This window comes from Penaeus japonicus, unplaced genomic scaffold (assembly GCF_977035675.1).
Source record: "Penaeus japonicus unplaced genomic scaffold, GWHDUDI00000001_assembly GWHDUDI00000033, whole genome shotgun sequence".
NCBI classification, from domain to species: Eukaryota; Metazoa; Arthropoda; class Malacostraca; order Decapoda; family Penaeidae; genus Penaeus; species Penaeus japonicus.
The window spans coordinates 9,961,434-9,971,433 of NW_028234435.1; the positions used below are offsets into that span (position 1 = coordinate 9,961,434).

At 53.3% G+C, this 10,000-nt stretch overlaps 1 protein-coding gene across 3 annotated transcripts in view; it reads left to right on the top strand.

Moving 5' to 3' along the window:
• The window catches only part of LOC122261816 (uncharacterized), a 100,267-nt gene that overhangs the window by 3,929 nt on the left and 86,338 nt on the right, over nt 1–10,000 (top strand). The window contains exon 1 of one of the 3 annotated variants that reach the window (XM_086530363.1): nt 743–1,090. The exons of the other annotated variants lie outside the window; for them this stretch is intronic. The gene's annotated coding sequence lies outside the window, so the exon portion shown is untranslated. Of the gene's footprint in view, nt 1–742; nt 1,091–10,000 lie in introns of those variants that run through there. 3 annotated transcript variants of the gene reach the window in all.

Sequence of the window (10,000 nt, forward strand, 5' to 3'; positions counted from 1 at the left end):
GACAGTCGGGATGTCAATGTCTGGTTGTCCGTTTCCCTTAAGCTTTGGTGAGTGTGTGTGGAATGCATGTCTGCAACGCTGCTGGTGAGTGTGTGTGGAATGCATGTCTGCAACGCTGCTGGTGAGTGTGTGTGGAATGCATGTCTGCAACGCTGCAGGTCACAGTTGTGGTGAGAGAGAAAACTGGAAGATGACGCCGTTGGCATTTTCCTAATTAGCAAATCCGAAAAGGCCTCATGCTGACAGCAGCAGCAGTAGCAGCAACTCGAGATAAGTATTATTCCCACCACGTGAGAAAGGTATTCCTCAGCTGTCAATTAATTAGTTCGGAAGTCGCGATTGCAGACTCGTACTTTGCAGGAGTGTGTGCGAGCGAGTGTGTCCGCGCCCACCCACGCACCTCCAAGAAAAATGGACTCGGTTTTTTGTGTGTGCGGTTGTGGGGAAATTTAGTCAAGCCAGCAGCGTGAGGGGAAAACAGCACGGTGTAACTCTCTCAGCGTTTAGTTCCTCACGTCCACTGTTCGCAGCGTCTCGCCCGCGCCCAATCGTGAAGTGTCCGAGAGAAAGAAGGGATTGGGTTTGACCTGCTGAGTTTATAGTTGCTCCCAAAGGAAGTTCTCTGAGTAGGTGCGATTCAATTTTCTTGTAACGAAGTTCTGTGGAAGGCACCGCGGTCACGGCCAGCTCGGTGCCAACCTCCAGCACTCGGCGTGCCCCTTCTCCCTGTCCCTCAGGTAGGGGTTGAGTGACGGCCCCGTGGCAGAGGACTGTTTCCCAAGACGAAGAGGACACTACCGCGGAGGGGAGCATTGCCTCGGTCAAAAACCCGCTCTGAACCTGGGATTTCCCCATTCGTAGTGTTGCACAAGTACTTTGAACCCATCCAGTGCCCTCAAAGGATAATTCGTCATTTGTGCCCGCGGGAAAGTGCCTGCGAAGAACCTTTGCTTGAGCAAATAGAGTTGGCCTCTTGGTGAAAGGACTCGTCCACTCAATTGTGTGATAAATGTAAAGTGTTTTATTTTTTTTGCTCTGTATTTATGGTTTTACCCCCTCCCCCCTGGTTAGCAGAGGTCTACGCGGCTGGGTAAGTACAGCAACGCTTCTCTTACCCAGGTATTCCTCAAAAGTGCGGGTAGTTTTATCCGCCTGGTATTGTATCTCACTGGCACAGGATCGATAGCTCAACATTTTTAGAGAAGAGCTATTTCGAAAGTTCGTATATATGTACGCGCGTTTGTTTCTCGACAAGCATATTGCACAAGAAGGAGGGGCGGGTGGGGGATGGGGGGGTCTTGACGTAAGGCCGTGGCAGGATGAATTTACCTATGTGACGTCATCAAAACCACGCCGTGAAGCGATAGGGAGAGCGCACGCGGCGGATTACGGGTTTTACGACCACTTACGGGATTTTTGTACCGCATGTGGCATCTCGTCCGGAAGGAAATTCTGCAAGATTTTGGTGGAGAGCCTGAGACAATGAACATTCCTGGGGCGGGAAGAGTTGATCGCGCCCAGGGCGTAATGGACCGGTGATTTATCTAAGCGCGGATGGCGATTTAAACACTGTGGTGCAGGTATTTGTATAGCCACTCTGATTTGCATAAAAGTTGTAAGTAGGAACTGTGGGATCAGCCTGTATTTGTTCTAGATAATAGGCTACGTTACTGTTCATTAAAGTGTAGTTGATACTTCAGATGCGAGTAATTTAAGCGCAAGCATTTTAGTAGTATTAAAGGAACATATGACGACATACCTATACATTGCTGTCTGTTATTAAATCAAGATTGGTTATATAACCAAGAGAACGCCGCATATATAACAAGAGTAATGCCAACGTTCGTGTTGCGATGCCAGCATTACCAACGGTGTGAATTGATTGCTCTTGTGCCTGTTTCGGATGGCACTGGTCAGCGGTGGTGACGACAGATAGATGTGGGAAGGCCAGCGAGGCACTCCCGGCACTGCGCTATGCTATATTTATATCGGCACTTACACACACTCACACACACACAGGTAGATTTTCCGCCCGCCCACACCTGCGCATTGTTTTCTTGCCCGGCGAGTCTTGCTGCCCTCTGGTGGTTGCGGTTGAGTGGTCGTGGTGGCTTGCGGTCGTCGTCGTCCTGGTCGTCGTCGTCGTCAACATCATCATCGTCGTCGTCAACATCATCATCGTCGTCGTCAACATCATCATCGTCGTCGTCAACATCATCATCGTCATCATCATCATCATCATCATCATCATCATCATCATCATCATCATCATCATCATCATCATCATCATCATCATCATCATCATCATCATCATCATCATCATCATCATCATCATCATCGTGCTTGGGTGACTCCGAGGGGCCTGCTGATCCTTGAAGGCGCATCTATGTTTTCTTTGTCAGAGGGAGGCATCTCTTAATTAAGTACTAGGATGTCAGGCGATAGTCCTTGCGTCCGTTGATTCACGTCCGTTGATTCATCTCAAAGGCCCCGTTGTTTTCTTGCTCTGGTGACGGACGGATGGGGTCTGTCTCGGGTCGTTGCTCAGTCGGCCGCGCCCTGTGATGCGAGGGCGCCACGCGTGTGCTCTTTCTTGGAAGCTGCGGTGTCCCCTTACCTCTATGCAGGTGCGAAGGACATTGCTTGGTTCTGCTTGGGCTATTTCGCTCTGGGGTGTTTTGCGCCCCACGACCTCTCTTTCGTTCTGTGGTGTCACTGCTCGCTCTTTTTCTTTTTCTTTATCTTTCTTTATCTTTCTCTCTTTTTCTTTATCTTTCTCTCTTTTTCTTTATCTCACTCACTCTCTCGCTCCCTCTCTCTCTCTCTCGCTCCCTCTCACTCTCACTCTCACTCTCACTCTCTCGCTCCCTCTCTCTCTCTCTCGCTCCCTCTCACTCTCACTCTCTCCCTCCCTCTCTCCCTCCCTCCCTCCCTCCCTCCCTCCCTCTCCCTTATTTTTTCTCTTTCTCTTTCTCCCTGCCTGCCTGCTGCCTGCCTGCCTGCCTGCCTGCCTGCCTGCTGCCTGCCTGCCTGCTGCCTGCCTGCCTGCCTGCCTGCCTGCTGCCTGCCTGCCTGCTGCCTGCCTGCCTGCCTGCTGCCTGCCTGCCTGCCTGCCTGCCTGCTGCCTGCCTGCCTGCCTGCTGCCTGCCTGCCTGCTGCCTGCCTGCCTGCTGCCTGCCTGCCTGCTGCCTGCCTGCCTGCTGCCTGCCTGCCTGCCTGCTGCCTGCCTGCCTGCCTGCTGCCTGCCTGCCTGCCTGCTGCCTGCCTGCCTGCTGCCTGCCTGCCTGCCTGCCTGCCTGCTGCCTGCCTGCCTGCCTGCCTGCTGCCTGCCTGCCTGCTGCCTGCCTGCCTGCTGCCTGCCTGCCTGCTGCCTGCCTGCCTGCTGCCTGCCTGCCTGCCTGCCTGCCTGCCTGCCTGCTGCCTGCCTGCCTGCTGCCTGCCTGCCTGCCTGCTGCCTGCCTGCCTGCCTGCCTGCTGCCTGCCTGCCTGCCTGCTGCCTGCCTGCCTGCTGCCTGCCTGCCTGCCTGCTGCCTGCCTGCCTGCTGCCTGCCTGCCTGCTGCCTGCCTGCCTGCTGCCTGCCTGCCTGCTGCCTGCCTGCCTGCTGCCTGCCTGCCTGCCTGCCTGCCTGCCTGCCTGCCTGCCTTCTTGGCATCCTCTAGCCTCCATTAAAAAAGAAAAAAACCGTGCTTGCGTGCGTGTTCCGCATTTGTCGTGCCTTCGGGGAGGATGTATTCATGAATAATACATGGCTCTCTCTCTCTCTCTCCTCTCCTCTCTCTCTCTCTCTCCCTCTCTCTCTCTCTCTCTCTCGCTCCCTCTCTCTCTCTCCTCTCTCTCTCTCTCTCTCTCTCTCTCTCTCTCTCTCTCTCTCTCTCTCTCTCTCTCTCTCTCTCTCTCTCTCTCTCTCTTCCTGCCTGCCTGCCTGCCTGCCTGCCTGCCTGCCTGCCTGCCTGCCTGCCTGCCTTCTTGGCATCCTCTAGCCTCCATTAAAAAAGAAAAAAACCGTGCTTGCGTGCGTGTTCCGCATTTGTCGTGCCTTCGGGGAGGATGTATTCATGAATAATACATGGCTCTCTCTCTCTCTCTCTTTTTTTTCTACTTTTGTTTTGCATTCGCGCACGTGCCATTTCCTGTTTGCATGAGGCTCACGAGTGGAAGCTTTTGCCTTCGGAATGTGCGTCGCAGATGCCCTCCTCTGGCAGAGGGGCATTTCGAAGATGGAGAGGCTGCTTTTGATTGCGGGGGTGTGCATATGCGCATATATGCAAAACCATATAGCCATAAAGCTCTCACTCTCACTCTCACTCCCCCACACATACACACTTCTTGTGTTCGAGAGAGAGAGAGAGAGAGAGAGAGTGAGAAAGAGAGAAAGAGAATGAATGCTAGAGAGCGAGGCAGCCAACTCCTCCGGTGCCCCAGCCGTAAACTTCATTTAATGGACAATCCGGATAATCTGGGGAGTTGTGTGGTACCGGTACTTGGCCGCCGATGAAGGAGTAGCTCGCATACCGGCGTTGTAGGCCGGCGAAGCCTCGGCTGGGCAAAAGCCGTGCTACTCCGTGGGCTTAGTTAGGCTTGGCGATCCGAAGGCATGTGGTATTATTGATAATTTACACCCGGGCTCTGATCTGCGGGCACCTGGTAGCGTGTTTGTTGTCATAGCGTCTGCGTTTGTGGGCGGCGTCCGTTTTTTTTTTTTTTTTTTTATGTGGTCGAAGGTGTACAAACAGATCTTCTTTCTTTTTCTTTCTTTTTTGGTCTGTGTGCGTTTGCTACGCATCCGTATATTTTTTTTCCAGTGTTCCGTGTCTTGTCTCGTAAAATAAATATTGGCGTGCATACATATATTAAACACATGCCACTCCAGTCATTACAAACACCCGATGTCTGCGTGTCCAAGGAATGTGAACGTGTAATTCGCGCTCGAATCACGTGCTTTCGTGATTGCATTTTTAGGCAAATTGATGCTCGTAGATCCCTGGCGCCGACGTCCTTCGCATGCCAGGAAGGAAAGGAAGCCCTCTTGAGGGAAGTAACTTCTCCTGTAGGAATCGGCATGCGGTGACCTGGATACCTGTCGCTCCTTCGCCCTGACTGGCAACTCGATGTCCTCTGCTCGTGATTATTATTTGCCGTGCGCAAGGTGAAAGGCGGTCGGAACGGTGGGTGAAATAGTTCAGTACGAACGAGTTGTGATGATTAGTTTTGTAAAAATAAAAAATAATAATAATGATAAAGGGGGGTAGGAGCCAGGGATGGTTAATTAGTTTGACTTTTTTTTCTTCTTCTCTCTCTGGAAGTGGATAGTCTTGCGAAATTCGCTCGACCTTGCCTTGCGATGTTGTCTCGCTATTAGATCTGTGGCAAGTTTCTCCCGATTTTCCATCGCTTCTCGCTTCTCCTTTTTCTTTCTCTTGTTTTCTCTTCTCTCTCTTCACCACTCCTTCGCCGTCTTCTATCTCTCCCAAGAATTCCTCTTTACCCCCTTTTCCTTGCATCTTCCTCGCATTTCCCTGACGTCTCCTTTGTCCGCTTTCCCTTCCTACATAGTCTTCTGGCCTTTCCCTCCGTTTTCGGGAATCCCCTCCCCCCTTCAGTTATTTACTTGTACTTGTCCATCCACCTCTTCCCCCTCTCCCCCCCCCCCCTTCTTACTTTATTGTTCCTCCTCTGTCCACTACTTTTCATTCGTCGTAGAACATCCACAAGAATTTCCCCGCGTCTGCATCCACCACCTATTTAGCGCCGCGTCCTTGGCCTGTTTTCTTGCACCGACTGTCCCAGTTGCTTTGTCACATCGCTTGCAACCCTCCCTCTCCGAATATAGTTTGTTGTCTTTTTGTTTACTTTTCCGTTCGTTCTTCCATCTATTCATCCATCCATCGAATCATCAGTCCTTTCGTTTATTTAATATCGTTTGTGATATTGGACTCATCCCTCCCCTTGTGCCTCTCTCTATACGCCCGGTGTCTTTGCGAAGTGTCGCACGGATGAGCTGTTATGGGCGTGCGGTTTGAAGAGAAAAAGAGGGGTGTTACGTTTTACGAGGGTTTTTTCCCCTCGCTTGACCGATTGCAAGGGATCAGAGGAGAGACACCTGGCTTCTTGCATTTCTTCGGTTCACAAGTCCCGTAGAAGAGAGGTCAAGGAGGACTTTATCTATCTCTCTGCACATTCACACGTGCGCGTGTACACACACGCACACACACACACACGCACACGCATACGCACACACACACACACACACACACACACACACACACACACACACACACACACACACACACACCTCACCCCTAGCTACTTACCTCACCCCCACCTACCTTCCTACCTCATACCTACCTACCTACTTTACCCACACCTACCTACTTCACCCATACCTTCCTACCTTATCCCTACCTCCCTTCCTCACCCATACCTACCAGCCCTCCCTCCCTCCCTCCCTCCCTCCCTCCCTCACTCCCTCCCTCACTCACCCATAGCTAGCTACCTACTCCCCTACCTTTTAACCACCACGATGACCATGATCAACCCAAGGCGACAGCAGAGCCTATTGACTTGTAGGAACGACGGGTATTTCTGCTTTGGCTCGACCCGCGGAGGTGCCAGCCAGTAGTAGTACCTCTTTTACGGCCACTGGTACTTCTTCCTCGAGACTGAACCTGGGTTGTAGTGGTACTTGTAGTGGTAAGTTGGTGCCTCGGGTAGGGCAAGGACGAAGGGCTAATAAGAGAGGGGAGGAGAGTAGGGGAAAGGAAAGGGACGCAGAGAGAGAGGGAGGAAAGAGGGATAGAGAGAGGGAGGAAAGAGGGATAGAGAGAGGGAGGAAAGAGGGATAGAGAGAGGGAGGAAAGAGGGATAGAGAGAGGGAGGAAGGAGGGAGAGAGAGAGGAGGAAAGAGGGATAGAGAGAGGAGGAAAGAGGGATAGAGAGAGGAGGAAAGAGGGATAGAGAGAGGAGGAAAGAGGGATAGAGAGAGGAGGAAAGAGGGATAGAGAGAGGAGGAAAGAGGGATAGAGAGAGGAGGAAAGAGGGATAGAGAGAGGAGGAAAGAGGGATAGAGAGAGGAGGAAAGAGGGATAGAGAGAGGAGGAAAGAGGGATAGAGAGAGGAGGAAAGAGGGATAGAGAGAGGAGGAAAGAGGGATAGAGAGAGGAGGAAAGAGGGATAGAGAGAGGAGGAAAGAGGGATAGAGAGAGGAGGAAAGAGGGATAGAGAGAGGAGGAAAGAGGGATAGAGAGAGGAGGAAAGAGGGATAGAGAGAGGAGGAAAGAGGGATAGAGAGAGGAGGAAAGAGGGATAGAGAGAGGAGGAAAGAGGGATAGAGAGAGGAGGAAAGAGGGATAGAGAGAGGAGGAAAGAGGGATAGAGAGAGGAGGAAAGAGGGATAGAGAGAGGAGGAAAGAGGGATAGAGGAGAGGGGGAAAGAGGGATAGAGAGAGGAGGAAAGAGGGAGAGAGAGGAGGAGAGGGAGGGAGAGAGAGAGGGAGGAAAGAGGGAGAGAGAGTAGGAGAGAGGGAGGAAAGAGGGAGAGAGAGTAGGAGAGAGGGAGGAAAGAGGGAGAGAGAGAGGGAGGAAAGAGGGAGAGAGAGAGGAGAGAGGGAGGAAAGAGGGAGAGAGAGGAGGAGAGAGGGAGGAAAGAGGGAGAGAGAGAGGAGGAAAGAGGGATAGAGAGAGGAGGAAAGAGAGATAGAGAGAGAGGAAAGAGAGATAGAGAGAGAGGAAAGAGAGATAGAGAGAGAGAGGAAAGAGAGATAGATAGAGAGAGGAAAGAGAGATAGAGAGAGAGAGGAAAGAGAGATAGAGAGAGAGAGGAAAGAGAGATAGAGAGAGAGAGGAAAGAGAGATAGAGAGAGGGAGGAAAGAGAGATAGAGAGAGAGAGGGAAGAGGGATAGAGAGAGGAGGAAAGAGGGATAGAGAGAAGGAGGAAAGAGGGAGAGAGAGGGAGGAAAGAGGGATAGAGAGAGGGAGGAAAGAGGGATAGAGAGAGGGAGGAAAGAGGGATAGAGAGAGGGAGGAAAGAGGGATAGAGAGAGGGAGGGAAGGAGGGAGAGAGGGAAGGAGAGAGGAAGGAGGGAGAGAGGAAGGAGGGAGAGAGGAAGGAGGGAGAGAGGAAGGAGGGAGAGAGGAAGGAGGGAGAGAGGAAGGAGGGAGAGAGGAAGGAGGGAGAGAGGAAGGAGGAGAGAGGAAGGAGGAGAGAGGAAGAAGGAGAGAGGAAGAAGGAGGGAGGAAGAAGGAGAGAGGAAGGAGGAGAGAGGAAGGAGGAGAGAGGAAGGAGGAGAGAGGAAGGAGGAGAGAGGAAGGAGGAGAGAGGAAGGAGGAGGGAGGAAGGAGGAGAGAGGGAGGAGAGAGAAGAGGGGGGGGGGGGGGGGGGGAGCGAGCGGGCGAGCGAGGCTGCCGGTGCTATATGATCGATTGCTTGATATCTGGTCGGAAGTCAGTTGCAAATAAGTAGGGCGTTGTTGCACTTCGGTAAAAGAACCACTGGTACGATATGTCTCTCTTCGGTGAAGGTGTGGCACACAAGGAAGCCACGAGGTTTCTTCTGTATGACAGTGACACGTGCGTAAAGTGATCTGATTATCTTTTTTTTTTCGTTTCTCGAATTTCCACAACGTCATGGTCATGTTGGAGATTATGCAGCAAGGCCGCAAGTGTTCATTAGTCGCGAGGGGACAGCGTCCGAGGCCATGGGCGGGGGCGGTCTGCCGGCGGGGTTGTCCATTCGATCCGGGCAACACGGAAGACCCGAGGATGACGGCAAGGAAACGGCGGCGGCGGGCTGGGACGGAGAGGCGCGATATCGGCGTCTGTAAGGTGGGCCAAAGACGTTGTAGGGGATGTGTGTGTGTGTGTTTCTCTATCCCTATCCTCCTCCTCTTCCTCTTCCTCTTCCTCCTCTTCCGTCTCTTCCTCCTCCTCCTCTTCCGTCTCTTCCTCCTCTTCCGTCTCCTCCTTCTCCTCCGTCCCTTCCTCCCCCTCCTCCTCCTCCTCCGTCTCTTCCTCCTCCTCCTCCGTCTCTTCCTCCTCTTCTTCCTCCTCTTCCGTCTCTTCCTCCTCCTCCTCCTCCTCCGTCTCTTCCGTTTCTTCCTCCTCCTCCTCCTCCTCCTCCTCCTCCTCCTCCTCGTCCTTCTCCTCCGTCCGTCCTTTCCTCCTCCTCCTTCTCCCGCTCTCCAACCCCCCTCCCCCTCCTCCCATACCGACGGACGAGAATAGAATGCGAGAAATGGAGATAGAGCGTGCCCTAGAGAAGGTCAGCATCCTTTCGGAGATAGGTGACTTGCAGTACCTCATCGGGAGTAGATAATTGCGACTTGGACCACAAGGGGCTGTCACCGTAAGAGACTTCTCTGCCACTGGGCGAGTGACTGAGGAGTCCATCTGAGGGCGCTGAGGGGGCGGGGGGAGTGGGAGAGAGGGAGGGGGAGGGGCAGGAAGGAGGAAGGAGGGAGGAGGGAGGAGGAGGAGGTGTGTGCCGATGACGTAATCTAAATGGATGTGTTTCGGGAGATACGATCGGGCGAATGCCGCATGTGTCGATGCGGCGCGCGCGATAAGGCGTATGTCGGGGCGCCTCGAGTGTCTTTGAAGGGATTTCGGCGCCTCTGCGGATTGCTCGCGAGATGGCGATCGCTCTCGCGCTCGCACTCTCTTCCTGCTTGTTTCTCTTCCTCTCTCGCTCTATCCCTTCCTACTTGTTTCTCTTCCTCTCTCGCTCTATCCCTTCCTACTTGTTTCTCTTCCTCTCTCGCTCTCTCCCCCTTTCCCTCCTTGTCATCCTCCTCTCCGAAGTTCTAATGCGATTCCCGCCCCTCCCCATTCTCCTCACCCCCTCCTCCTCTTCCTCCTCCTCCTCCTCCTCCCCCCCTCCTCCTCCTCCTCCTCCTCCTCCTCCTCCTCCTCCCCCTCCCCCCCCTCCCCCTCCCCCTCCCCCTCCCCCTCAATGCAGCCAGGAGCCAGGTCGAGGATATTCCAGTGATCGGCGAGCCCATTTT